The following is a 27,968-nucleotide window of genomic DNA, read 5'->3' as shown; positions in this document are numbered from 1 at the left end:
GAGAAAGGACATCTCCCAATCACTGAAGAGCAAAGCATCATGCTTGATGGCATACCTCCTGCATATCTCAGAGGTGAGATATTTCATGGGCTTAAGACTTCACAAATGGCTTTTACAGGCCAAATTGAGTGAGCAGCGACAGTACACACACGGTCTCTGCAGTACTAGACCTCACCCATGATCAAATTAGTACTTGCCTGCATACATAAAATTACATCACTACTTACCTATATTTCTCACTGAATGTAGGAGTCCACCTATGGACGTGCCATGAAATGTTTCAGTAAATGTACCGGTATGTGACTCTCTGTTTTGGTACCTTTATGACCTTCTAAATGGGAATGTAAGTAGCTGAACACATATCTCACTACTTATCTTAGAGAATACAGGGGTTATATCGATGTGTCTCCATTTACATTTGATACTGCTGCATACACAAGAACATTCAGAGTATGTGAGTGAATGTAAAATTCTCTGTGTCGCTCTGAAACTGGGTGAGACAGAGGATCTTTGCTTTGGAAACGTATGTAAGTTGCTTTATTAGTAGTATTCTCTATATTAGGGGTCTGCAACTGCATGAGCAAGTTTCTAAAACTTAAAAACACATTTCTCAATCACTTAAACATAGAGCACCATGTTTAACAGAATACCTACAAGATATCCCAGAGGTTCTTATTTCTACTAAAACGTTGGTGCAAGAATTGATAAAGAGCTTTTAGACACCAACTTCAGTGAGAGTGCATACACAGGCTCTGCACCAATAGGCCTCACCCATGCTTAAAGTAGTATGTGTATACAGCACTACTTCCCTTAATTTCTGGCTGAATGTTAGAGTCTACCTACAGAAGTTCTATGAGATGTTACAGTAAATGACCTGGCTTGTGATTCTCTGTTTTATTACCTCTATGTCTTTCTAAATGGGTATGTAAGTGACTGAACACATACCTTAAAGTCTGTGTTAGGGAGTAGAGGGGTATGTGGCTGTGTCTCCTATTGGATTTAATACTTCTGCCTACATAATTGAGTATGTGAGTGTATGTTGAAGTTTGTGTGTCGCTCTATGAACTGGATGAGACAGAGAATCTATGCTTTGCAACAGGTATTTTAGTTCCTTTATGAGTAGTATATTCTATGTAGTGCTTGCCTTAGGAGTCTGCAACAGCATGTGTAAGTTTCTAAAACTAAAAAGAACATCTCTTAATCACTGAAGCACAAAGCACCATGCTTGACCGCATACTTACAGCATTTCTCCAAAGTAAAGTATTTTCAATAGAAACATGGCATAAAGACTTGATAAAGTACTTTTAGTGGCCAAGTTGAGTAGGCAGTAAGAGTGCACAGACAACATCTCCTCTAGTAGGTCTGATCCATATTTCAAGTGCTATTTCTCTGCATGGATGATGGGGCTGTGTCACTACTTACCTATTTATATGAGTAAATGTAGGAGTCCACCTACATTAGTTCCATAAGATCTTTGAGTAAATGTGCCTACATGTGACCGTCTGTTTTAGTACCTCTATGATCTCTAAATTTGTATGTAAATGGTGGAACAAATAAATCATTGCTCATTTTAGGTAATAGAGGGGTATGTAGGTGTGTCTTAAACCGCCTTTGATACTACTGCATACATAAGTACTCTCTGAGTTTGTAAGTGAATGTATACGTCTCAGTGTCACCCTCTGACTCCATGAGACAGAGAATCTGTGCTTTGGAAACAAGTATATCTGTTTCTATATGAGTGGTATATGCTATGAAGTGCTTGACATAGGGGTCTACAACTGCATGAGTAAGTTTCTATAACTGAAAAGCACATTTCTAAATCACTTGAGCACAAAGCACCATGCTTTAAGATATCTCAGAGGAGAGTTACTGGTACTAAAATGTTGGTTTAACAATTGATAGAGGGGTTTAAGACACCGCCTTGAGTGAGAAGTGAGAGTGCACATACAGGCTCTGCCCTAGTAGGCGTCACCCAAGATTAAGCCAATATTTGTCTGCATACTTAACACCATTACATAACCACTTGCCTATGTTTCACACTGAATGTAGAAGTCTACCTACAGAAGTGCTATGAGCTCTTACAGTAGGTGTGCTGGTATGTGACTCTCTGTTTTAGTACCTCTATGGCTTTCTAAATGGGTAGCTAGACAAATACCTCAATAACCTATGTTAGAGAATACAGGAGTATGTAGCTATGTCTCCAATTGCATTTGATACTGCTGAATACCCAATGCCTTCTGAGTATGTGAGTGAAAGTAGAAGTGTGTGTGTTGCTCTCTGACTGGGAGAGACAGAGGATCCATGCTTTGGATTGGTATACTCTATATAATGTTTGGCCTAGGGGTCTGCAAGTGCATGAGTAAGTAATTCAACTGAAAAGCACATCTCTCATGTTTAAAGCACAATCCACTGTACTTTATAACATATGTACAGCATATCTCAGATATGAGCAATGGCTGCTGAACCATGGATTTTTCACTTGAGAAACAGGTTCTACATGCCATGAGAAGCTGGCAGTGTCAGCCTAAAGATATAGCATTCACTAGTTTAACCTGACCCATGTTTAAATATGCCTAGCAGTCTTATTTTACACATATGACATAAGACATAAGACATATTTTACTATCTAAGCATATACAAACCTGTCCTACAATTTACAAACACCTACCCTAAATGGTATCTAATACATAGCTGGCAACTTTCACAGGTTCATGCTTCATGTACACATACAGTCCCTGTTTTCCCTTTCCATTCTCAGTCTTGTAATCTTCATTTAAAGTGGAATAATTAAGACTACAAGTCCCAGAAATTCAAAGAAAAACATTCTCTGTGAGCAGCACATCATATATAGACACATACAACCTTCACATCTTCTAATACATTGTAAAGTAGAACTGTAACGCTTAGTGTACAATTTGTTCCTTTCTGTCATTTAGAGCATGCAGTAAAGCAGGACCTGTACAATATGCAATTCCGTTACAACACATTGTGAACAAAGTTGTCACACACCTAGGGCCTCATTATGAGTTTGGCGGGCGGCCGCCATCAGGCGGCCTGTGTGGCCTGAACTCCGCCGGCCCTATTAGGAGTTCACAGCAGGGCCTGCAGGCAGAAGCAAAGTTTACGCCCGCCGTCCTTGCAGTGACCAGGGCCTTAACATTGCAGCCAGCTGCTAATGGAACCGGCTGGAATGTGGCGGTGCGGTGGGTGCAACTGCACCAGTCACACATTCTAATGCCCGTAATTCGGGCAGTGGAATGCACGACAGAGCTGTGCATGGTGGCCCCTGCACTGTACTTTCAAGTGCATGGGCAGTGGAGGGCCCCCAGGGGCCCTCCAAGTCCTCCATTCCACCAGCCTTTCCATGGCACTGAAAACCTCCATGGACAGGTTGGCAGATGGGAACTCGTACTCCCCAGGGCAGTGCTGTTTGCAGCACTGCCCTGGTAGATTACAACCGCCAGGACCGCCAGGACCGCCAGGACCGCCAGGCTGCAGGCTGGCAGCAGACAGAAGGTGTCGGCGGTTGGACCTAAATATCGCAATCGGACTGCTACTTTGGCAGTGGTCCAACTACGACCCTGACCCTTGAAGTCTGGTGACCACAAGGGTCATAATGAGGCCCCTATTCTACACCACAGACAAACTGCACTTAGTCATGCATTAATAAATACATGAAACCGCTTAACCACCACTCATACATCATCTCTGGTACGCTTAATACTTTCTATATAATTTCATACTCTCTTTTAATATTCTCACATAGACATATCTTTTTTACCTTTTTTTCTCAAAATTATATGTATTTCACATACCTGAAGTATGACTTTGCTGGTGAAATTGTTTTTTTTGCTCTTATTAGATAGGTTCAATAGTCTCAGAAATTGTGAAAACTAAGCATAAGAACGGCTCAGAAATCTCATGTATAGCAACCATAAATGGTAATATTTTCAATTTTGCACTGCCTGATACTGTGGAAGGCAGTGAATTAAAACATACCTTTCATATCTTAGTTTTCTAAGTTCACGCCTGAATGGTTAGTATGTGTTAACCCTTTCATGCACTTTTCTAAAGAAGTCTTATATGGTAGACTTTTTGTACATATTTGTGTCTTAATTGCGATCATCGTGACAAATTTGTGGAAAAAAGGTGCGTCCAAAAACATATGAAGCTTGATATTTTTGTATGACTTTAGGAGTACAGTACACTTTATTAGCAATCCATCACTAGGAAATCAAATTCCTTGTGGAACAACAAGCCTAAACATGTTTAATTTGTGAAAACAGAGAACTTTCTCTTTAACACCTTTATCCAAATACACCCTTAGAATAGTTTACATAGCAACCCACTACAACCAGTAGATCACAAGTTCACAGCACATTCCAGAAAGAACATAGTAGTTATAAAATGAGCTGTTTTACTGTACAGATTGAAAACCATATCAAGTCTGTATTACAATTGTTATTTTTACCAAAGCCAATCATAGATCATCTTAATAATCCTTTCAAGAAACCATCTAATTTTGTTCACCAGCACATTCACAGCATCCAATCAAATATGTTTGCTTTTTAAACAGTGAGCACACCTCCATTTTAACTGCCTTCTATTTTCAAAATTGTCTCATTCAGCCCTGGCCCTCTACTGTCTGCTACTGCTGCTTCACTTCAAAATGGTTAGAATGCGGATTGTAGACAACATCTATGCCTTTTGGGCTAGGGAGGCTGCTAGAAAGAGTGCTATTGACAGATACTTTTGGTTTGCCTAATGTGGACATTAATTGGCCAAAGAAGATTAAAGTGGTATCAATTGCTCCCTTTGATTTAACGTATTGCTGATTCCCAAACCCCTGACCTCATGACTGTGCACTGTGGTGGCAATTACCTAGGCACACTGACTGGGGTAGCATTGGAAATCCTAATAAAGGATACTTTTGAAACAGTTGTGTCATTTTTCCTTCACACTGTCTTGGTGTACTACAACATATCCTAAAGACAGAAGTGGAAGTGGTCAAATCAGTTCTGTCTACAGATTGCCCAATCTAGGAAACATGTTAATAAAACTGTTTCTGCATTCCTCAGAGAAAATAACATGGGCTGTATCAACAACAACAACGTGTTCTTTGACATGGATTGTATCTATAGAAGTGATGTCGTGCACTTCGCAGACAAAGGCATCAGGGTGTTTCTTTCCAACCTGAAACTATGCATCTTGTATCACATGTAGGTGTCACATATTCACAACAAACACAAAGGATTTTCTCAGGGCCACCCTATTGTCCAAAATTTCTGTACATTTTCTTCATTAAATTATTACTTGTTCATTTTTTTTAAATGTTCACAACGTCGCAATCTTCCTGACATAGGGCCAGATGTAGCAAAAATGTGACTCGCAAATGGCCCGAATCGCAATTTGCGACCCCGCAAAATCGGAAATGGGATGCAAAAATCCCATTTCCGTAGTGCAAATTGCGATGCAAGCCATTACCGAATCGCAAAATTTGCGACCTGATTTTGCGACCCGCAAATAGGAAGATGCAATTTGCGAGTCGCAAACTATATGAAAAAGCCAGTCGCAAATTGAGACTAGTCGCAAAAAGCCCATTTTGCACACCCAAATTACCACTAAGTCAGAGCAGGTGGTAACCAGAACCAAAGTATAAAAAGAGACCCAGAAGGCATCTGGGTTACTCAAAATGGCTGAAATATATGTGATAGAAAGGAGGAGTAGAGTCCACGCCGCACAGCAGAGGAGGAGGAGGAGCCAGAGACAGGAGAGGAAATACAGAACCAGGCAGACACTTTTCCAACAAACTGAGGAGGAGATTTATGACAAATACAGACTCAGAAGTGCAGCAATATTAGAAATAATAGATCTACTCAATCCGCAGCTTCAACGCTAGACTGTGCGCGGCAGCACCATCCCCACACATGTGCAAGTGCTATGCTCACTGCACCTCTTGGCACCTCTGGTCATTGCTGTGGCAGGTGGGGTATCCCAAAGTGCACTCTCATGATTCTTCAGATGTTTCCTAGATGCCATACTCACACACATGTCCAGATACATATACCTACCCAGGAATGAGGCAGAAATGAACAGCACCAAGTTGGAATTCTACAGAATTGCCAACTTCCCTCATGTAATAGGGTGTGTAGACGGGACAAATATACAAATCTGCCCTCCCGCAAATCTGGAATATCTATTCTGCAATCGGAAGTGTACCCACTCACTGTACATCCAGGTGGTATGTGACGTCCATTATGTCATCACTGACATGGTAGCCAAATTTCCAGGGAGTACACATGACTCTTACATTTTCAAGCACAGTGGGAAACACCAACACCTAGAACGTGGGAAGTTTGGAGACAGATACCTATTAGGTATTGCTGCAGACACCCTGAAGCCATACACACAGGTCACTGTAGAAACCATCCATGCCCTGCTAACATTGTTAATTTTTGCCACACAGGTGACAGTGCATATGCGCTACGACCATGGATACTTACCCCGTACCTAACACCCAGCATTGAGAATGAGAGGCGATATAACAGTGCACATAGGCGGACCAGAAATGTCATAGAGAGGACCTTTGGACTGTTAAAGGCAAGACTCTGATGCCTCCACAGAAGTGGAGGTGCGCTCCAGTATGCCCCAATAACAGCTTTCAAGATAGTTGGCGCATGCGCTATACTGCACAACATTGCCACCAGACGTGGGCTACATCTCAACCCTGAAGACCCAGATTCGGATGATGACGAGCAAGAGCTACCACATCGCCATCCTGGTATAGAAGCATTGCAAATCAAGGCAGACAGAGACGGGACCACATTGCAAACCAATACTTTGGAAGGTACGTGGCAACTCACACCACAGTCACTAATGTCACACACAAAGAGCCCAGTTGTGAAGTGGATCAAACAAAACATTTTAATAAGTGAACCTAATAACTAAAGAACATAAATGTCCATAAGAGGCTGCACATGTCCACCCTCAATTGCATGTGCCTCATGAGTCCTGAAGTGTTTGGGCCTAACACCTTCTCCTGGTACACCCAGCATGGCTCGTGCCAGTGGGTCAGCAGACCCCTGACGTGCACTGCCACTCCACAGAACACGAGTGTTTGTGGCAGATGCACTGCTGATGGGGGACCCCTCCTCACTGTCCTGAGTGGTCTCAGCCATGCCCCTTGCCACCTGCCTGGCCTCCCACATGTCCACAGCGTGGCTAATGCGGCCCAGTCCCCGCACCACATCCCCTGCAAAGTGGCCCAGGTCCACCTGCAGGCTCACGGTCTGTCGTGAGTGTTCACTGCAAGACAGACAATGGATGCTGCGATGCGGTCATATCTCTGCACTAGTTGGCGCTCACAGCGCCTTGCATTTTGTCTCTCTGCCACCAGTTCCATCACCAGTTGGCGTATTGATAGTGCTAGGTCACTGACATTGTCATTCCGTCTTGTAAACTGTGTGTTCACCTCTGCCATGCCATGAGTGAAATTGTGTTCCATCCTCTGCATTGCCCCAGAAATAATCCTCAATTGCCTTGTTTGCAGGCACTGACCAGATAGGAGGGATGCCTCAACTGCAGACATGGATGCCTCCCCTAGATCCTCCTGGGCCACTGCCTGGACCTGGACTCTGCGTCAGCGACGCAGTGGTGCTTCTGGCTCTTGCTGTCTCACAGTGTGGCTGGGACCAGATGTCGTGTCTCTTTCCTCCATGTCCACTTCTTCATCTGGAGGGAACTGTGGTGGTGTGGTGCTGGGCCCTGAATTGGCTGGGACAGCCTCCTGCCCTGCCTGTGGCCTTCTGTCTTCACCCTGGATGGTGTGGCTGGTGGTGGTGTCTTGTGGGAGATCTGTGGGACATAGGGAACACACTGTCAGTCTATAACATCTGTTGTATGCCTCATGATAAACATTTGCCTATATGCTGCCTACTGTACTACATTGCCCATAATGCACCATTCCTGTGGTTGCTAGCCTGGACTAGAGCTAGTCTGGTTGTGCATGCTGCTGTGTACTGGGTGAGTGCGGGTATGACATTGATAGGTGTACATACATGTTTCTTGGCACTCACTTTTGGATGTCCCTTGCGCAGACGTGTCCAGTGCTCCCATTCCTGACACTACCTCAGGCTCCAGGGTCTGCTCAACCAATTCCTCAATGGCTGTGGGTGGTGGGATGGTGGATGAGCCTCCTCCTGTGCCCCTCATCTCCCTGAGGCGCTCTGCCACCCTCTCCTTTGTCCTGGAGCGCAGCTCATACCACTATTTTTTCAGTGCTTCTGTGGCTCACCCCGATGGCATTGATCCTCTCCTGGATTGCCTGCCAGACCCTCCTCTTTTCAGTGTCTGGAACACTCAGAGATGCCTTTCCAAAGAGCTGCTCATGGTGCTGGCAGCATTCCTCTGTCAGCACCTCAAGTTCCTTCTCAGAGAACTTCAATTTCCTATTCCTTCCTGCACTGCCTGTGTCTTCCATTGTTGCAGCTGTTCCTCCAGGTATTTGCTCAGCAGTTTGAAAAGGGTGTGGTCCTCCCTCCTCCCAGGTGTATTTGATGTCTTCCTGGCTCTGATGTCATCAACAAGACCCAGGAAGTATTTTTCCAACTGTTTTGCTGCACCTGCATGCAATTTGCGGCACAGTCGCAATTTGCGACACCCGACTTGCAAATTGCGAGTTCGTTTTTTGCGAGATCACAAAAAGCGACCTCGCTAACAGCAGACTCGCAATCTGCGGTGCAACACCATTTGCGAGTCGCAAATTGATGTTGCTTTTTTTTGTTGGATCCCATTTTGCGAGTCGGACTCGCAATTTCCAACTCGCACATTTTTTCCTTCCTACATCTGGCCCATAGTCATAAAGGTGCAAAACAAAAGCAGGCATTCAATAGATACCAGCCCATTCAAAATTCATAACTATGTATGCATGTATAAGAAATGTTATACTTCACACTATGGACGTCACTTTCTAAATACCTCTATAAACACATCTCTAACTCTCTGAGTATGCCTGTGACTGTGTTTATAAGAGTTAGAGTGTGTGAGTGGGTGTGTCACTGTATGTCTGACACTGTGAAATGGGCATGAATGTCTGAGTAGGTCTGTGAGTGGACGCATGAATGTCTGAGTTGGTCTCTGACTGGTGGCATGAGTATGTGAGTGGGTCTGTGAGTGGGTACATGAGTGTCTGAGTGGGACTGTGAGTGGCTGCATCAGTGTCTGGGTGAGTCTGTGAGTGGCAGTGTCACTTTCTCACTGGATCTGTGAGTGAGTGCATGAGGGTCTGAGTGGGTCTGTGAGCAGATGTAAAAAGGTCTGGGTGGGTATGTGGGTGGGTGTATCAGTGTCTGACTAGGACTGTGAGTGGGTGTGTCAGTGACTGAGTGGGTCAGTGAATGGGTGTGCAAAGGTTTGAGTGTTTTTTTGAGTGGTACATGAGTGTCTCAGTGGGTCTGTGAATGCGTGTGTTAGGGGCTGAATGGGTGTTTGAGTGGGTGCATGAGTATCTGAATAGGTCTATGAGTGCGTTTCTGAGTATCTCAGTGGCTCTGTGAGTGTCTGTGAGAGTGTCTGAATGGGTCTGTGAGAGGGTTCATCAGAGTCTGTGTGGGTCTCTGAGTGGGTGTGTCATTGCCTGAGTGGGTCTGTGAGTGTGTGCGTGAGGGTCTGAGTAGGTCTGTGAGGGGATGCGTTAGGGTCTGAGTGGGTCTGTGAGAGGGTAAGTCCATATCTGAGTGGGTCTGTGAGTGGGTGCATGAGGGACTGAGTGGGTCTGTGATTGGATTTGTTTGAATCTGAGTAGGTCTGTGAGTAGACTTGTGAGTTTCTCAGTGGGTCTATGAAAGGGTGTATGAGATTCTGAGTGGGTCTGTGAGTGGGTGCATGAGCTTCTAAGTGCATATATGAGTGAATGAATTAATGTATGAGTGAGTATGATTTTTTTTAAAAAGGTTTTTGCCAATATTCACATATGTGTCACAACATTAAACAGGGGGCTGCGCTGAGCGTCACAGCGTATTTGCAAATATCATGCATTATGAAAGAAAATCATTATGAGCTCATAATTTCACCCTCAAAGACCCCTATATGGTATAGGGTTGGTCAATGTGGCGGTATCCCGACCCAAGGCCTATGGTAGGCCTGGGGTCAAGATCGGGATCAGGATACTTCCACATTGACCCCTTATACCACTTTTCCTTATATTTTTCATCCCTGTAACCATTATTTTTAAGTTAATTTCTATGGTTTTTAAATTCTATTGCCTAACTATACACATCCCTATAATCTTTGTTTTTTTTGTGAATTTCAATGTTTTTTTCTAATGTAAAGTAATTTTTATTACTACACAGTAATCCAACCACAGATGCACATGGCTGATGGCTGTGCGCAGCAGGGTTGGCCGTAAGGTCTAGCCTCAGGCCAGGGCCTGTGGCCAACCCCTCTAACCACCAAACCCCATGCTTTGCACAGCATTTGGCCATGTTAGGTGGGGGTTGGCGACAGGTCTGGGTGCCCCCCTCTACTGGCTGATTTTGTCACCAGGTACCCCATCCCCTAGAGCCCGCATTTCAGACTTTTTTTGGGGGGAGGGATGGAACGTGGCTCTCCTACCCCAGCTGAGTTTAGCCCAGTAGACCCAGGTAAAACACACATACAGTTGAACCATCAACGGTTGATCTACGGGACTGAGACCTTAACCACTAGGCCAAAAGTGACTCCTTAGCATGTGGTGTCCAGACTTACCTATGACATTGAACCCAAAAATGTTGTGTTGAAAAAAACTTAAATGGTATATCATTAGGAATGTTTATTAGTCAAAACACTGGAAAACAAACAGACACACTGTCATGAGATACAATCATTTGAACCTTCAGCCTACTGACAGTCCAAAAACCTTTACCATTAGGCCAGAAGTGACCCTGTTCAGCTCTGCCTCACTAAGTATAACATTCTAGCAAAACATTTTACTAGAGTGACACTTTGTAGTCATTGCATCGAGTGACCATTTCAATAACTATCTCTGTCTAGCTCTCTTCCATCCCATTATGGGATGGGCGAGAGAAAGAGAGATAGTGACAGGATCGTGGGTGAGCCGGCATTGCTCTCCGATGCAGGGAGCTGCTTTAAAATGCAGCTCCCTGCTTGCGGGAGCAATGTTTTAATCTTTTTCCCTGCATACCTATTTGAATGCAGGGAAACAGATGAAAATGTTGCTTTCTGCAAGTGAGAGCTTTTTGACAGCTCTCACTAGCAAGAAGGGGAGTGTTTGCTCTGATTTTGTGGGGACTGTCAAAACTCCTGCCAAGTCGGTGAAAACAGATATGTCTCAGGGGTGGGCACCCGGGGACATTGAAGGAGCTGGCCCTGGGGGTTGGCAGTCCACAGGACCATCTATGGCTCCCTGAGGGGGGGCACATGGCCCTCCTCCAATATTCTAGTTGCTCCAGGGAGGTGGCTATCCCAGTGGCATTGGGGTTCACAATGGACCTCTTTTATTTTTTTATAGCAGCCCTGGGAGGTGGTGGTTCCTGGGACTGCAGGGGGCCATGCAGCCCCCCAGCACACAATTGTATGTTTGCCCTAGTGAGGTTGTGGTCCATGGGGCTGCCAGGGTGCTAGTAGGGCCCCCAGCACAAATGTATGTTTGTCCCGGGGAGGTGGCAGTCCCTGGGGCTGCTGGGGGACCGCACAGCCTCCATGCATACATACTGTACTCTGCCCCAGGGAGGTGGTGGTCCAAGGCTAGTTGGTTAAGGTGTCCCTACCTTAGACGCTTTGCATTTTTATCACTTTTTTTGGGACTCATCTGAAGCCAAGTCCCAGGATGGCCTGCAACACTTCCTCGTTGAAATGCAGGCAGCCAATCAGATGTCAGCACAGGGACAGTTGAATACGTGGAGGATCCACGTCCCTAGTTATCTATATTTTTAAACTCCATCACTAAATGAATTTACACCAAATCACAAAAAGTATGCTTTCCAGACCAGGAGCTAGGTTTCCTGCCAAATTTCGTGTAGTTCTGTTCAGTGGTTCAGGCTGTAATAATGTTAAAAAATGTAAAAGTCCCATTGATGTAGAATGGGGAAAAAGTGTTTTGGGACCCCCTTTTTCTCATTCCCCGCTTCACGGATCACCCTGAAACATTCAAGACAGCAACTGAACTGACCATTTGAAAATGTCATAAAGATTCATCAATTGGCGCCAAAGTTATCAGCAAAACAAAAAATGTTCCATCTGTGGAAAAATGGCCCTAACTATAACTACCTAATGATGACTGCCACTATATTTCTATATGTGTGTGTGTGTGTGTATATGTATATCTATATCTATACACACACAAACACACACACACACACAGACATATATATATATATTCACTTACAAGAAACAAAGGTTACAGGGACGTTATAGTCAGGCTCACATTTTAAATGTACGAAACCATAGAAATTCACCAGTAATAGTTAGAGTTACCTCAGGTAACTATAACTTGTGCCCTGATCCATGCACAGTTTTTTCATCAAACATTCTACTTTAACTATTACTTTGATATTATCAACGATATTATCAAAGATATAATGAGTGCCGTGATTTATGGGGTCATTAGCAGTGCATGGTGTGTTGGTTGTGGCCTCTCTGGGTGTGAAAATAGGTGTGAGAGGGTGCATCAGGTGGTAGGAGTAGCAGTCAGATTACCTGTCTGGGGGGGAGAGTTTGTTCATCAGTGATTTAGTGGGTGCGCCAGTGTGTCCACAGGTTTTTTTAAGTGGGTGCATGAGGGTGTCGGTGGGTCTGTGAGTGGGTGTGTGACAGTCTGAATTTGTCTGTGAGTGGCTGCATAACTGTCTGAGTGGGTCTGTGAGTAGGTGCTTAAGTATTTGAGTGGGTGTGTGAGTGTGAGAATGATTGAAAAAGAGAGAGGAAGAGAGTGAGAGGAAGAGAGAAAAAGTGTTTTTTTAGGCTTTGATATATGATATACTTAGAATGAGATATTTCTGGACAAATTGAAAAGATAAATGTGCATATAATTTATAAAGAGTAACATCTCCTTTCAATATGATCCTTAAAAATGTGTAGTAAACAAAAGGAGGGTAACGTGTCTGGCTGGACTTAAAACCTCAATGCTCAGTGTGAAGGTCTGTAACCTACACACTGAGCTACTTGTTTGGTTTTTTTGTGTGTTTTTTTTTAGCCTTTATGGGCTTTCAGAGACCTCGAGTAGCCCTCAAGGGCTCCCCCGTGGACCCTACATGTTTTTTTTAATTTATTTTTTACATTTTAAAACAAGTCCTATGCGGGCTTTCTGGAACTGTAGGGGAAGCCTCAAGGCCTGCCATGCAGTGCCATTTCTTCAGCAAGCACAGAGTTGCTTTAACAGCAGCTTCCTGCTTCCTGAAGCATTTCATCTCTGTTCCATGCACGCGTGCAAGGGACAGAGATGAAAGCTTCATTTTTTGACAGCTCTACTGTCAAAACTGAAACAGAGCCCCTGTAATTATTTCTGATATAGCCCCGGGGAGGTGATGATCCCAGGGGTTGAGGAGGGCGCGCAGCCCCTGCTCATATTTTCATTATAGCCAAAGGGAGGTGGTGATCCCCAAGGTGTGGGAGGGGGCATGCAGTGCCGCCACTCATATTTGATTATAGCAACTGGGAGAGTGTGGTCCCCAGGGCTGTGGGAGAGGCCATCAGGCACCCCTTGATTTTTGCCCGGGGTGTTCATGATCCTTGGGGCTGGAGGCGGCTCATGGCCACCCACATATTTATAAGCTCCAGGGAAGTGGTGGTCCAAAGGTCAGTGGGAGGGGGCCAGGAGGCCCCCTTACATTATTGAGCAATTGCCCCCAGGGCTTAGCTTGCCCGGGTCTCTATAATAACAAAGTGTGCAAGCCTCTGCTTAGTTTTTTTCTTTTTATTTCACAGTAGATCAGTGGATCCAGTGTGACTTCGGCTGTAAAAAAAAAATGGTTTTTAGCTCTGGGGGAAGTCCCTTTGGGATCCCACCACCAGAGCTAAGGGGTCAGGGTATTCCTAACCTGAACCTTTTTCTTTATTTTTTACCTTTTTTTTGGGACTCAGCTGAACAATCCTTCACGTCCCTAGCTATACACATTTGTTTTATTGTACTTTCTTAAAAACTTCAGAACGGATTCCTACCAAAACAATTATGGATTTCTTTTTGGACCAGGACCTACCTTTCTGCCAAATTTGGTGTAATTCTGTCCAGCAGTTTTGGTGCTATTGCTGTTCAAAATTCCTATGGAAAAATGATTTGGTAAAAAGTGTTTTGGGATCCCGCGTTTTTCTCGGTCTCGACTGGATGGATCACCCCAAAACTTTTCAGGCTGCAACTGATCTGACTGAAAAATCTTTGGGGAAAATGTTCTGGAGATTCGTCAAGGAGCACCAAAGATATAGGCAAGTAAAAAATGTTTTTTTTTTATAGAAGCTCGGTCCTAACGACAACTAACTAGTGGCGACCACCACTAGGTGATATATATGTACATTCACTGAAAAAAAACAAAGGTTACAGAGTAGTTACAGTTAGGAAATAGAATTTTGAAAAAACCTTAGAAATTCACTAAAAAAACAAAAGTTACAGGGACGTTATATTTAGGTTCAGATTTTACATGCACAAAACCATAGAAATTCATACCCTGATTTATGCTTTTTTAGTGCTATATAATTGAATTTTGTAAGTTTGTGCTGCTTTTGCGCCCAAAAATGACACAAATGCAGCACTAATAAAGTATAAATCAGGCCCTCAGTTTTTTCACTGAATTTATATATATATATATATATATATATATATATATATATATATATATATATACTGTTAGACTTTTCATCCTTGGCGTGGTCTCCCTTAACTTTTTGCCTCTGTTCCCCAGGTTGTTGATGTGTGCTGTACTCTGATTTTGCTGTTTTTGTTACTCTGGGCACTTTACCACAGGGGCCCCGCGACTACCCTTTCTGTCAGCCTTTTCATGGCGGTTCAAACTGCCATTGAATAGGCTGGCGGGAGGGGGACTCGTAATCCTGGGGGATTTAAACCGCCGGGAAAAAAAGTGTCAGGAAACTGCCGGTCCCGGTGGTGCGACCGTGGCGCTTCCGCCGCGGTTGTAATTCCCCAGGAAGCACCGCCAGCCTGTTGGCGGTGCTTCCGTCAAAACAGCCCTGGCGGTCAAAGACTGCCAGGGTTGTACTGACCCCCATAGTAATGTGTTTCATATGTCCTGACAGTGAAATATTGTAAAATTTGTTTTTCACTGTTGCCCTTTCATAGGTTAACATGGGGGCTACCTTTAAATCTGATTAAAGTGTAGATTCCTTTGGGGGTGGATGGACATTTGGAGTTTGAGGTCTCTGAGCTCACAATTTGAAAATACATCTTTTAGTAAAGTTGATTTTAAGATTGTGTGTTTGGAAATGCCACTTTTAGAAGGTGAGCATTTTCTTGCTTATACCATTCTGTGACTCTGCCTGTTTGTGGATTACCTGTCTGGGTCAGTTTGACAGTTGGGCTGGTTGCACCTCACACTAGACAGTGACACAAAGGGAGCTGGGGTGTAGTCTGCATTTCCTGATGAGCCATCTGTGCTAGGAGGGAGGGGAGGAGTGGTCTCTCACACCAGAAAGGGCTGTGCCTGTCCTCACAAAATACAGTCTCCAACCCCCTGGTGAGTGTCTGGGGCCTGGCCTGGGCAAGGCAGGATTTCACATTCAAAAGAGACTTTACTTTGAAGTAGGCCTACTTCAAAGGAGAAATTGGATATAAGAAGGGCACCCAAACCCACAGACTTTAGAAACACTTCTGGAAACAAGAGGAACCTCTGCTTGGAGAAGGAGAAATGACATGCAGCATCGCTGACAGAGGCTGGGAGATCGCAACCTGCGCTGAGTGGTTTTTGGATCATTGTGCAGCTGGCTTTCCAATGCAAGTACCACTGGGCATGTAAAAACAACACAAGAGCTGCCTGGACCTGAGAGTGTTGACCGGATCGACGCATCACTCTCCTGTGGAGAGAAGGAACTACCCGATGAAAGGAGAAACGGCGCACGTTCCCGCTCGTGAGTGAAATCAATGCATCGCAAGCACTCTTTGACTCACACTCACCCATGTGGGGTTATTTTTGATACACAAAAGGTACTTCTCCACGCTAACAGTGTTAGTGTGTGTTTGAAACTACTTAAAGACCCTTTTTGATTCTTAATTGATAACTTGACTTGTGTATTGTGGATTTTTGTTGTTTTGGTCTTGTTTTGTTTAGATAAATATTTTCTATTTTTCTAAACCTGTGTTGTTTCATTTAATAGTGTTTTCATTAAATTACTGTGTGTGTTGGTACAAATACTTTACACCTAGCACTCTGAAGTTAAGCCTACTGCTCTGCCAAGCTACCAAGGGGGTAAGTAGGGGTTAGCTGAGGGTGATTCTCTTTTACCCTGACTAGATTGAGGGTCCATGCTTGAACGGGGGGTAACCTGACTGTCAACCAAAGACCCCATTTCTAACATATACACATACATATATACATGCTTTTAATTCAGTAATCTAATGTTGTATATATTTTTGTTATTGTTCTCAACCCTGGACCAGAAGGCTGTAGTGTGATGTGTGGTCAGGAATATATTTTATAAATAAAGAATAGTGTTTTAATAGACTATCACATTGGGAACATTTGCTTCATGCTACACAACGGAGTATGGATAACTCTAAATCAGTTGTGTAGGAATTATTTGGTGCCTCTCGTATAGTTGACTCGTTTTGGTGTAAATCAATTCAACAGTTTGGCTTGTAGGCACATGAAATAATTCTTATCTTATCTGAAAATGGGAAAGCAAAACATTTTTATCCCCTTAATGAGTGTTTTACCTGTAGGAGACCTGGCATGCCACACCAAAGCATACTGTTTAGAGAGAATGACTAATGTGGTACATCATCAATTGGCAGGGTAAACAATTATAGGCAAAGAAAAAATGCATTTTCAGTGGAGAAAGTGTGGCTCAACCTTAAATACACAGTAACTCTCACCACTGATATATATGTGTATGAAGAGGACTAAATAAAGTGTATAATTGTGGATTAGCACAATATTGCCATTGATGAGTTTTATATGTATATTTATGTCTTGTAATAAAACAACAATTAATGTTTAAAAAAAATAAACATACATTGAAACTCACCAGTCAAACCTTAGAGATGTAGCTATAACACAATATAATCCACTGCTGATGACCTCACATATTACATCATTCATGACATTTTATATAACATCACTGAATCATTCTAAAAGAAATTCACTGATCACATCACTGATGATGTTATGCAAGCTACTTCTATGCAGATAGGAACATTGTAGTTGTGGGGACAAGTCTAGTTTGATATGGCATAAGTTATCAGATGCACAATTTAGCTACCAGTGAAGTTTTAAATACAAGCAGTATTTCATTAAAGCGATGTAGGGATTGAGCATGACCTGTGTGAGTTGTAGTTACATATTTCAAATATGTTGTGCTTTAATTCAGAAATGTGAGAAAATCTTCTCCTTACAATACATTATTCTAATCCGGATGTCCGCACCGGTCAGTGGGCCTCCTGGGGCACCAATCCGCACAGCACGACTGCCACTGAGGTGTGCGCCCTCAGGCTGCCACCGCTGCCACCAGGTTCTCACTCTACCTTGCTACCCTCTCCTGGTCCACCCCCTCCTCACTGCATTGCATGGTTGGTTCACTCCAACAGTAGTCGCTGTGTCACCAGGGGCCGCTCAGCTTCGGAAGGCCCAGCATTAGGCCGCTACTCATCATGGCCTGGCCCAGCTCTGTTGCAGCCCTGCTGCAATCACAGAAGTGCAGCTCCAAGCCCCAGCTCAGACTTCAGTGTGGGGACTACTTGATGGTGAGCAGGTAGTATTGAGAGGTTTTTATGCACCAAACCAAGAACAAGACACATTCCTTTCCGTTCTCTCCACAGTGTTATCAGACTGGGCCCATCTCTCTTGGGTGGGGATTCCATACACCCCTCCCAAACACTGTAACGATTCCACAGGCCAGAGAAATGCAGCAGTGGGTAGAGTGTTAGGATTTTTTTGACATGTGGTGCAGTCTCAATGTTGATTCCAAAGAATTTCCATTTTACCCCCCCACAACCACATGCTCCACTCCTACCTGGATTTGTTTTGTATGTGCCTCCCGCGTGCAACCCCATATAACTCATGCCACTGCCACATACTTAGGCAAAATATTGTCAGACCATAATCCACTTGAAATTATGCTCTTGTGGGGCTGTATGCATATGCCGCTACCAACATGACGCCGCTAACTCATGTTACTAGATCACAAGGTATATCGGGAGACTCTGGCAGCCACTATTGGTGTATTCTTTTCAGAGAACACTGACATGGCCTCCTTCCCAGGGAGGTCTTCAAGTTGGTCTTATGAGGGGTCTTCATTTCTGTGCTGACAGAAATACGTGGGAAGCACAGGTTGACACAAGTGACACTCAATTACAATCAGCCTGAATCCGCCACGCAGAACCCCTTGAGTGCCTCAGGGTCATTGACTATAGGTCTTACACTCAAATGGTATACACAAAAGCAGACAAGCCTGGCACCATCTTTGATATATTAACTAGGCCGCAGCCATCACCTACACCTATAATATCTATACACTCCCTGCACCTGGGCATAGTGGATATGCAAATAGGCATAAAGACGCCTTCCATCAATATTATGCCAAACTATATTCTCAGCCCCACCTGATGTACTATCCACCATACGCTAATTTCCGTACCATCACACACTCCCTCAAGTGGCAGTTGCAGAGAGGGAGGTGCTGAGAGCCTTGATTGTGTCAGTTGAGATCCTGGAGGTGCTTAGGGAGCTGGCTCATAGCAAAATCCTAAAATCTGATGGACTGCCCGTACAGTTTTACTCCACATATGTCTGCTCCTCCATCTTGAAAAACTATATAATAGGTCAATGGAAGATGGAAAGCTTCCTCTTCAACCCGGGAAGCGGTAGTGATCTCGCTCCTTAAATCTAACAGGCCCCCTGTAGAGAAATCCTCATATAGACCCTTTTTTATTTTAAATACAGAATATAAGCTCCTAAGTAAGATACTGGTGTACCGCCTCCTTCCACTCCTTCCGTGGCTTCTGCACATGGATGAAAGCTACTTTGTTCCACGTCCTGGTACATTGTTGAATGTTCAGCAGCTGTTTCAGCTTATCCTTATGCTGGCTGCATATCCTTAGATATGCGGCAAGCATTTAATACTCTTAGCTGGGATTATATGTTAGCAACTCTGGACACCTGCGGAATACCACCAGAATATATCTGATGGGTGAAACTCCTTTATTCGGATTCTATGGCTGGAGCTAAGACTAGTGCACATATTTCCTCCTCCTACCGAATATATTGTGGAACTAGACAGGGCTTCCCTCTAAATCCTCTTTTATTTGTATTGGCAATGGAGCCCCTTGCACACCACCTTCATCACGGTGCAAGGGGGTGGGGGATTGTGCTAGTTACACTATTCACTCTATTTCATTATATGCAGATGATATGATCCTGTATTATAGAGATTTGAGGGAAGATATGAGGTGAGCAACCAATATTATCTAAATTTGCAGTTATCTCTGACCATTGCAATAGTGCCTGTGTCTTTCCAGTATCTTGGCATCCGAGTATACTGTGATCACACAGACTTTTTAGAGGACAACCTAATGTGGTTCATTATAACGCTCCAATCTCAAGTAGATTTTTGGACCAAAATACCCCTTTCTGTGTCAGGTAGGCTGACATTAGCAAAAATGGCAGTATTACAGTGTGTCTTGTATTACTTTGTCATTCTGCCACTTCTGATGCCAACTCAGGTATTTTAGTTACTAAACTTCTTGCAGATTGAGCAAATATGGGAGAAGACCGCCACTGAGTCAGTCTGACGAAGATGCAGTTGCCGCCCGACATGGGTGATCTGGGGGCTCAAGATTGTAAAGCTTATTGCATAGCGGGCCAATTACAATGGTTATCTTACTGGTTGGCTGGCCATAATTTGGGAGAAATCAATTGTACGGCTGCAATGCTGAGGAAGGGCTTCCTACACCAATTGATGTGCTCGAATCCCCCTAAGACACCTACAAGTGCTTCTTTGCAGTTGCGTATGGCCCTAGCATAATGGGAACTGGCGATATATGGACTTATTGGTCTCATACGCACCGAATGAGCCCCTTTGTGGGCATCAAATTACCCCAGAGAATATAACAGCTGACTTGTATGAAGATGGCATGCTAATGCCACATTCTGACTTTTTGCCGGTTCATGGGCTGTCTGAGACTCTTTTTTGACCCATGCTAAAATACTAGCCTATGTGCACAGATACTAGGCACCCGACAGCTCAGAACCAGTACATGAACTTCTTCAGGCTCTTCATACAATGGGACACGTGGACACCTTACCCAATGGCTGTATAGGGGACTCTTTGCACATCTCAAAGCATCATTAGATTGGCTTAAAATAAAATGGGCTGATGACATTGGGCGGGACATCACACCTAAGGAATGGACCTTCCTACTGCAATACGCTAAAAAAGTTTCCTGCAATTCTAGATTGAAGCTTATACAGTTCTTTCTCTTTCATCGTGCATATCTTACACCACATAGGTATAATACGATATACCCCTCGGCTTCAGCCCATTGTCCTCGATGTCATACTCCTACTTTTAATTTGGACATGCCCTTCCCTCTCACAGTATTGGTCTGAAATAGGGAATCATTAACATATATCGCAGGCGTTGCTATGGGGCAAATACCAGATCATTTTTTACTAGGTTTATACCCTAGACCTCGAGGCTCTAATGTGACTTCATGCTTTGTGGACGTGGCTATGTTTTTAGCAAAGCAGCAGTTAACCAGGCATTGGAAGTCATCACAGGCTCCATCTATTATCTCATGGAGAGAGCAGGTGCTGCGCTGGGGTCAAGCTGAGAACCTGGACCTTCATCAAAAAGAATACAGGGGGCTACAACAGACACAGATATCATTGGAGTGGAATGCTTTTTTGGAGACATCTAGAGCAAAATATGAGACAGAGGGGTCGGAACACTGAAATCAGCTGTGCCTTTTGTGATGTGCCCTGTGCATATGGGATGGGCTGGATCCCAAGCCCTTTATAATTACAGATTCAGGAACCTCCCAACCTTACCCTTATCCCTTACCCCCTCTACACCAGCAAATTGTTACTATGTACATAACCTCATATAGTCATTAACTTGAATGCATACACTGGCCCCAACTTTGCTTACATTCCTGTGGATTAAACTGGACTTGCTACCCACATTAGTTTAGATATCAGTTAGATTGACAGAAGTTAGTTGAGGGGGTACGGGTTTGCTTTATATGTTATGGCAATGCTGGATTATACTGATGTTAGTCTAAAACTTTTCACTGTACAAACAATATGGACTGTATTATTTGCCTTCTATCATGTACACTAACATACCTGTATAATATAATTGTAATGGAATGTTCACCAAAATGCCAATAAAGTTTGTGTTAAAAAAAGGGAGCCATTGCTGGGTCCCACTGGTGTACCACGAGACCTGTGGCAAACAAATTCTTTTTTTTGGCCTGGGCTAGGCAGGGACCTTTTGGAACCCTTACACAAAGTCTCAGGGTCATAGTACCCGTAACATGCCACTTTGAATTTAGGGCCAGATTTAACAGAAAGTGATGATGTGCGTCACTGCGTCAAATTAGGCAGCATTGCGCACCATTATTTTCAAAATGCTGTGGTTCCCCCTGCGCCAGCAATACCTTTGCTGCTGTGCACCAATGCAGCAACCCTTGCAACATAGTACAAGGATGGCTGCATTGAGGGGGAGATTGTTTTTGTGCAGGAAGGAACACCTTCCTGCACAAAACAAATCTTAAAAGGTAATTTGCTCTTACTGTGTGCTGCTGAATGCAGTACACATAGAAAGAGCAAAAAAGAGGAGAAATTAAATTATTTCTCCTCGTTGCACCACTTTAACCCCACCCCTGGGGTGGCATTAGATTTTAGCGTCTGCCTCAGTTTTACGAAAACTCGTAAATCTGAGGCAGCGTCAAAGTGCAATGGGTGTTGCTGTGGCATGCCCACAGCAACACCCATTGCATGCCCCTTCCACGCAAACTGCTACTTGTGAAGGGGCTGTATTTGCAATGTGGCATTATTCTGCAAAGACTGGCTTATTGCCACCTTATAAATACGGTGCAGGGCATTGTGAGAAGTGACCCTCCAGTGGCACTAGGGGCTCTTAAATAGGGCCCTTTTTTTTCGAAACACAGGACATGGAGAATAAGTCTACCAATCCTGAAATGGTGGCTGGAAATGTTCTGTACATTGTGGTCAGCCAATCAATTTGCTTGGTCATGCAGGACTTATGACACCAACAGGAAAAAAAACCTTTTGGACAATCAGAATGCTTTGCTTTTTAAATCAGTGGTACCGCTGGAGTTCCTCAGGACTCCTGCTGGGCCAAAATTCTAGATTTCACCATATTTAGAAGCTTAAGACCTGATATAGATCTTGTGGGTAATGAGTCTGCCGCCACTTTTTCTAAGGAAACCCTGTTCACTGGCACAGAAGTCCGTCCATCCAATTTAGATGTTGGCAGTGCCATAACCTGCCCGAGTCTCACTGACTCTGAAAATAAAACCCATCAGCCACCACGCACCATAGTAAAGAGTGGCTGGTGGGGAGACTCCGGTCACCCTTACCACTGAGCACATTTGAATGTGCTTTATCACCAAGCAAAGTGTTGATGTCTGGCCTTCACTTCTGACTTTGCAGGTCGGGTGGGGAAAAGTGGTGAAAACTCACCTTTTTGCCTGATTCCATTCCCATTTTTGATTGGACATGACTGGACAATACCCTCCGTTTGTGCTGCCACTGGACTCTGGAGAAAACCCAACTTCCACTGTGCCTGGACACAAAGGTAGGGAACTCTCATTTGCTGTGCATGTTGGAAGGCATTGCACATGAGCTCGGGACCACTGCAGAAATATATGTCACAGTAGTTTTTTATAAAACTGTGACACGCATATGTCAGAGGCACAAGTGTGTCAGACGCTGATGGGGAAGCATTGGTACTGAAAACATATTGCTACACATACACAACTGTCTCTAAGGTGTCAGAATTCATTGTCAAATGAATGCTGGCACCACAGTGATGGTACAATCACACCTGTCAACTGTGTCAATGAGAGCACATTTCCAGGGGTCCTGTGCCTGTCATGTTGTGCTTTTAGTTGTATGTATGAGTCAGTACATGTGTGTGTGTGATGCAATTGGCTCGATGAGGTGGAGGGAGATTGGTCTGATGATGTGGTTGTGACACTTACATATGGCATGGATGTTGTTCTGTATGTTGTGTTGTGTGTTGTGTTACTGCATGCAGCATTCAGGAGAGTGTGTCAGTGATTGACATGATGTGTGTAATTGTGATGTTGTGTGCATGTGTTTGTGAAGATGAGTGTGTAGTTGTGTTGGTTGTTGGGGTTGTGTTGTGTGTGGGTCCAGCATCAATAGTAGGTGTATGTTGTGTCATGAATGTACGTCAAGGTGTGTTTGCGACATGTACACATTGTGCTGTGATGGGATGGCAATGGATTATGGTGTGCAGGTGGCATGTTGTGTTGTGCATGAAGCAGAGGGACACATAATGCAAGGGTACAGTATGTGTGTGACTTACCTCAATTCCACAATTACTGCCGTTGTCAGAGGTACACTGTGCCCAGTGATGTCCTCCCTTCATCAGCAAACCGCCACCAGTACACGGCCTGCAGGACTGTAACATGTAATTATGGGAGGTGGGAAGTTGCCAGCCTGATGGCTAGGAATAGCCCTCCGTTGTGGCAGTTGACTGCTCTGTCGCAATACATCTAAATGTAGAGGGCAGAACACCATTGACAGTCTTCTCAAGCTTGCTATCATGGGGATTTGGCAGTAACATCACCAAGATCTAAGTCAGGCCCTTATGCCCTGATTTAAACTTTTTGGTGCAAAACTGCACCAACTCAGTTTTGCACCAAAAAGTTTAGCACCGGCTTGCCCCATTTCTGTGCACCAGCCGGGCACCATATTTAGGAAATGGTGCAAGCCGGTGCAAAGGGTAGCCTAGCAGCAAAAAAAATGACTTTAATCCGGTTGGGCTAGCAGTATGGAAGAAGGGGTTTTTGCACCAATAAATGATGTTAGGCTGGTTAGAGTGCAAAAAATTACCCTAACCTGCCTAGAGTCATTTTCTGATGCAAAACCATCCATACCACATGACTCCTGTCTCAGAAAAGACAGGAGTCATGCCCACCACCCCAATGACCAGCACAGGGGACTAGGTTCCCCTGGGCATGGCTAATGCACCCAGTGCCATGTATGGGGGCCATTTCAGGGCCCCAAATGGAACTTTAAAAAATAAAATAAAATACTTACCTGTACTTACCTACACTTACCTGGGATGGGGTCCCCCATCTTCTGCTATCCCTCTGGTGTGAGTGGGGGTGTCCCTGGGGCCTCTGGAGGGCACCTGTGGGCTTATTGCATGGTCTTCCACCATTAAAATAGGCCCACAGGTCCCCTAATGCCTGCCCTGACCCAGGTGTTTAAAAAAGGGGCAAAGCAAGTTCTGCCCCATTTTTTTTTACCCCTCCTCCCTCCTGTGCAACATTTTTGCACGGGAGTATAACTATGGAGTTAAGGCCATAGATTCATGTTTTGTACGGGAACGCCTACCTTGCATCTCATTAAGGCAAGGTAAGTTTCCACTTCTAAAAAATGACTTCAACTCCATAAATTTGGCACCAAAGTATAAATATGGAGTTAGTTTTGCACCGAATTGGAGTAAAAACAAATGACACTAATTTGGTGCAAACAGAGTATAAATATGCCCCTAAGTTTCTCAAAAACGGCTGAGCAGATGTATACCAAATAACAAAAAGCACATAGAGATTGAGATTTCTGCCAATTGTGATGTAAAAAAGACTTTTTGCCGCCTCCCTTTTTTGTTTGCCACCACTTAACAGATCACCTGAAAAGGGAGCTGAGGTGGATTTTTTTCCGAAGGTTGGGTGAAAAATCAACAAAAGGCTCCAAAGTTATTAGCAAAACAAAAAGATGCTCTTCATATTGAAACTGTGACCTAATGTATCACTACACGGTGGCAACCAACACTGTGTAATATGTGCTTGCGTGTGGGGGGGTGTAAAAACACATTGAGACGGAAGAAAACTTCATATTGAAAGTTATAGTTAGGATGATGGTTCTTAACTTGTAAAATAGTCATGCAACCCATAACTTGCACACCAAATGCAATCCTCATGATAGTACCCAGATGTAACAGATGCAATTAAAAATATTGGCAATAATCTTGTATATGAGAATAGAAATTGTATTTCTCTTAACACTATTAAAGCAGTAACTATGAATGTAGAATTATTTACTGGCTTAGAATGAGGGTTCCTTGAACATAGGAATTGAAAATTTAACAGAAATATTGTAAGCATTTCAAACACAAATACCAAATGCCCTTGACAACCAGAAATGTATGAAAAGGTGAAAGAAGCCTCTGGGTGAATTCTGTAATAATTGGTTTATGAGGTAAGTGCAACAGTTACCTCAGCAGTTGAATATGAGTGTTTACCTTTAGCTAAAATAGTTGGAGCTTGTGCACCTCAACCAGAACGTTTCTCAACATTTGAGTGCAAATCAACAACAGCTACTTAGATCTTATATCTCTAGTGAAGCTGCTGGTATAGCTTGGAAATTCTTTCCCTGAGCAATACTGAGGACCTGATTCACAAAGATACATTTGTGAATCGGGTGTGGATGTACTCAAGTGTAAACCTATTGCAGTACCTACATGTTTTTGCTAGTCAACATTTCAGAGTTTAGATTTACATCTGAGTGTAGACTTAAATGTCTCCATCACCTTAAGTCAGTGGATGGAGCCTCCTACAACAGGATTTAGCAGTGCAAAGTTACCAGCAGTAACTTTTCAAATATAGATAGAGAACCCCAGTTTGAGGCAGAGATCTTCCTATTGGAAAGTATAGTGACAATGAATAAAGTTTATTATTCTTTAAGCAATATTAAAACGTTTTGTTTAATAATAGAAAGAAAGTAAACATGGATTATTACACTAGAAATAATTTACTAATTCTTTTCAACACATTAACCCATCCAATTAAATGTGTACTTAATGATTACTTAAATGAAATATGTATATTTAATTGATATATATGTTTTAAACATTTCTATTTGTCTTTAATATGTAGTAAAATGTGGTTTCATTTGTGTTGAATTAAATCAAAATGTTTATATAGTTAAATAAAAGTTGTAATTTATTATTTAATCGATATCAGTTTGTTTATTATTAATTTTTTTAATAATGAAGGAATTGTGTAATATATACATAAATAGATAGATAGATAGATAGATAGAGTATAGTTAGATATAGTATACATAAATATTTAACATTAGCGATGTTTGTTGAATGTCGAAATAATACATTACTTCCCTTCCCACGTGTTCCTATACCTGTTGTGTGTGATTTATTACAAGGCTGGGCTGAAGTACAATGCAGGCTGTTTTGACATTCTTAAGGTAGTGACTTTAGAATTTTAGTTTTTGAATAGCAATGATCTTAATCTATTGTAGGTTTGTGATTGTATTGGCGGTCCCTCCCTAAACCCCTTTATATATTTCCTTAAACCCTTCCCATTCGATAGTTGTGACTGCCCATTTGCCCACCGCTCCGCATGGTCCCTTCCAGATCTACTACTACGTTTAGCAAAGACAGGAAAGGTGGAGATCGAGGTCCCTGCCCGCAGAGTTTTGAAATGCATTTTATGGTAAGTAGTACTACTTTACATATTACACAATGCAGTTTGTAAAGGAGGCCCTTAAAGAGCTAAAATGGGCCTGGACAAGAGAAAATTAGCTGTCTGTTCATTAGAACTATCCCTGAACATAATTACTACATGTAAACACTTTATTTTCCCTCGGATCTGAAGATTAATCTTGTTTTACAAAAAAGGATTTTCAACTTGGCTATTCTTGATTCCTCTTCACATTTATGTATTCGTCTTCAATTTTGTTTCCTTACTTGTCTTTCACATGCTCTTGGAGCTAGCACCAAGACACCCTGTTTCAGAGTTACAGCGGTGTTGTACAAAGTTGATTTGTTAACTTAGCTTTCAATACTCAACCTTTGAGCTGTGGAGCCTTCCAGGTCAGCATGTCTGAGCAACTGTTTTATTCTACTTCACCCGCCAACAGATTCGCTTTTTTTGAGGCAGACGTATGATAAGCTAAAGATTCCTTATAAAAACAGGTTAACCCACTTGTTATTATTGTGTGGTGATTTTGGGAGATCAATTGCTACTCAAATCAAGAGGATTATGCCTGCCACATGTCAGAGATTCAATTTCTTTTTAAGGGGGAATATTGTTCGTTTCTGGTGGCCAAAGTATGGCTGTGAATCACAGAATATTGGATTGGAAGTTCTCCATTTTCGCAAGAAGAAGATTCTTAGAGCCTGATTTAGAGTTTGGCAGACTGATGCTCCATAACAAATGTCACGGATATCTTCTCTACCTTATTCCAAGTGCATTAGGGAATAATGCTCATATTATAAGGCAGATGAGATGGGAGTACTCATCTCGCAAACTATAAATAAACCCATTAGGTAATATCTGTCAGAGATTGAAAGTGCACGTTGTTGTTTATTTCACCTGGGTATTAGAACTATATCAAACTATTTGAATATCACAAAATGAATTTTATTATACTTGTGATTAATTTTTATTTCTTTCCTAGTGTGAAATTATTTTCTGCTGTTTTCTGTTTTTTAACTAAAATTTTATATTTTATGATTAATTTTCTGGTTAATCTAATGTGAGTGCTTAGACAGCCTGGAATATATTTGTGATG

The sequence above is a fragment of the Pleurodeles waltl genome, chromosome 1_1 (assembly GCF_031143425.1).
Source record: "Pleurodeles waltl isolate 20211129_DDA chromosome 1_1, aPleWal1.hap1.20221129, whole genome shotgun sequence".
Lineage (NCBI taxonomy): Eukaryota > Metazoa > Chordata > Amphibia > Caudata > Salamandridae > Pleurodeles > Pleurodeles waltl.
Note: the sequence above shows the minus strand (reverse complement) of the source record.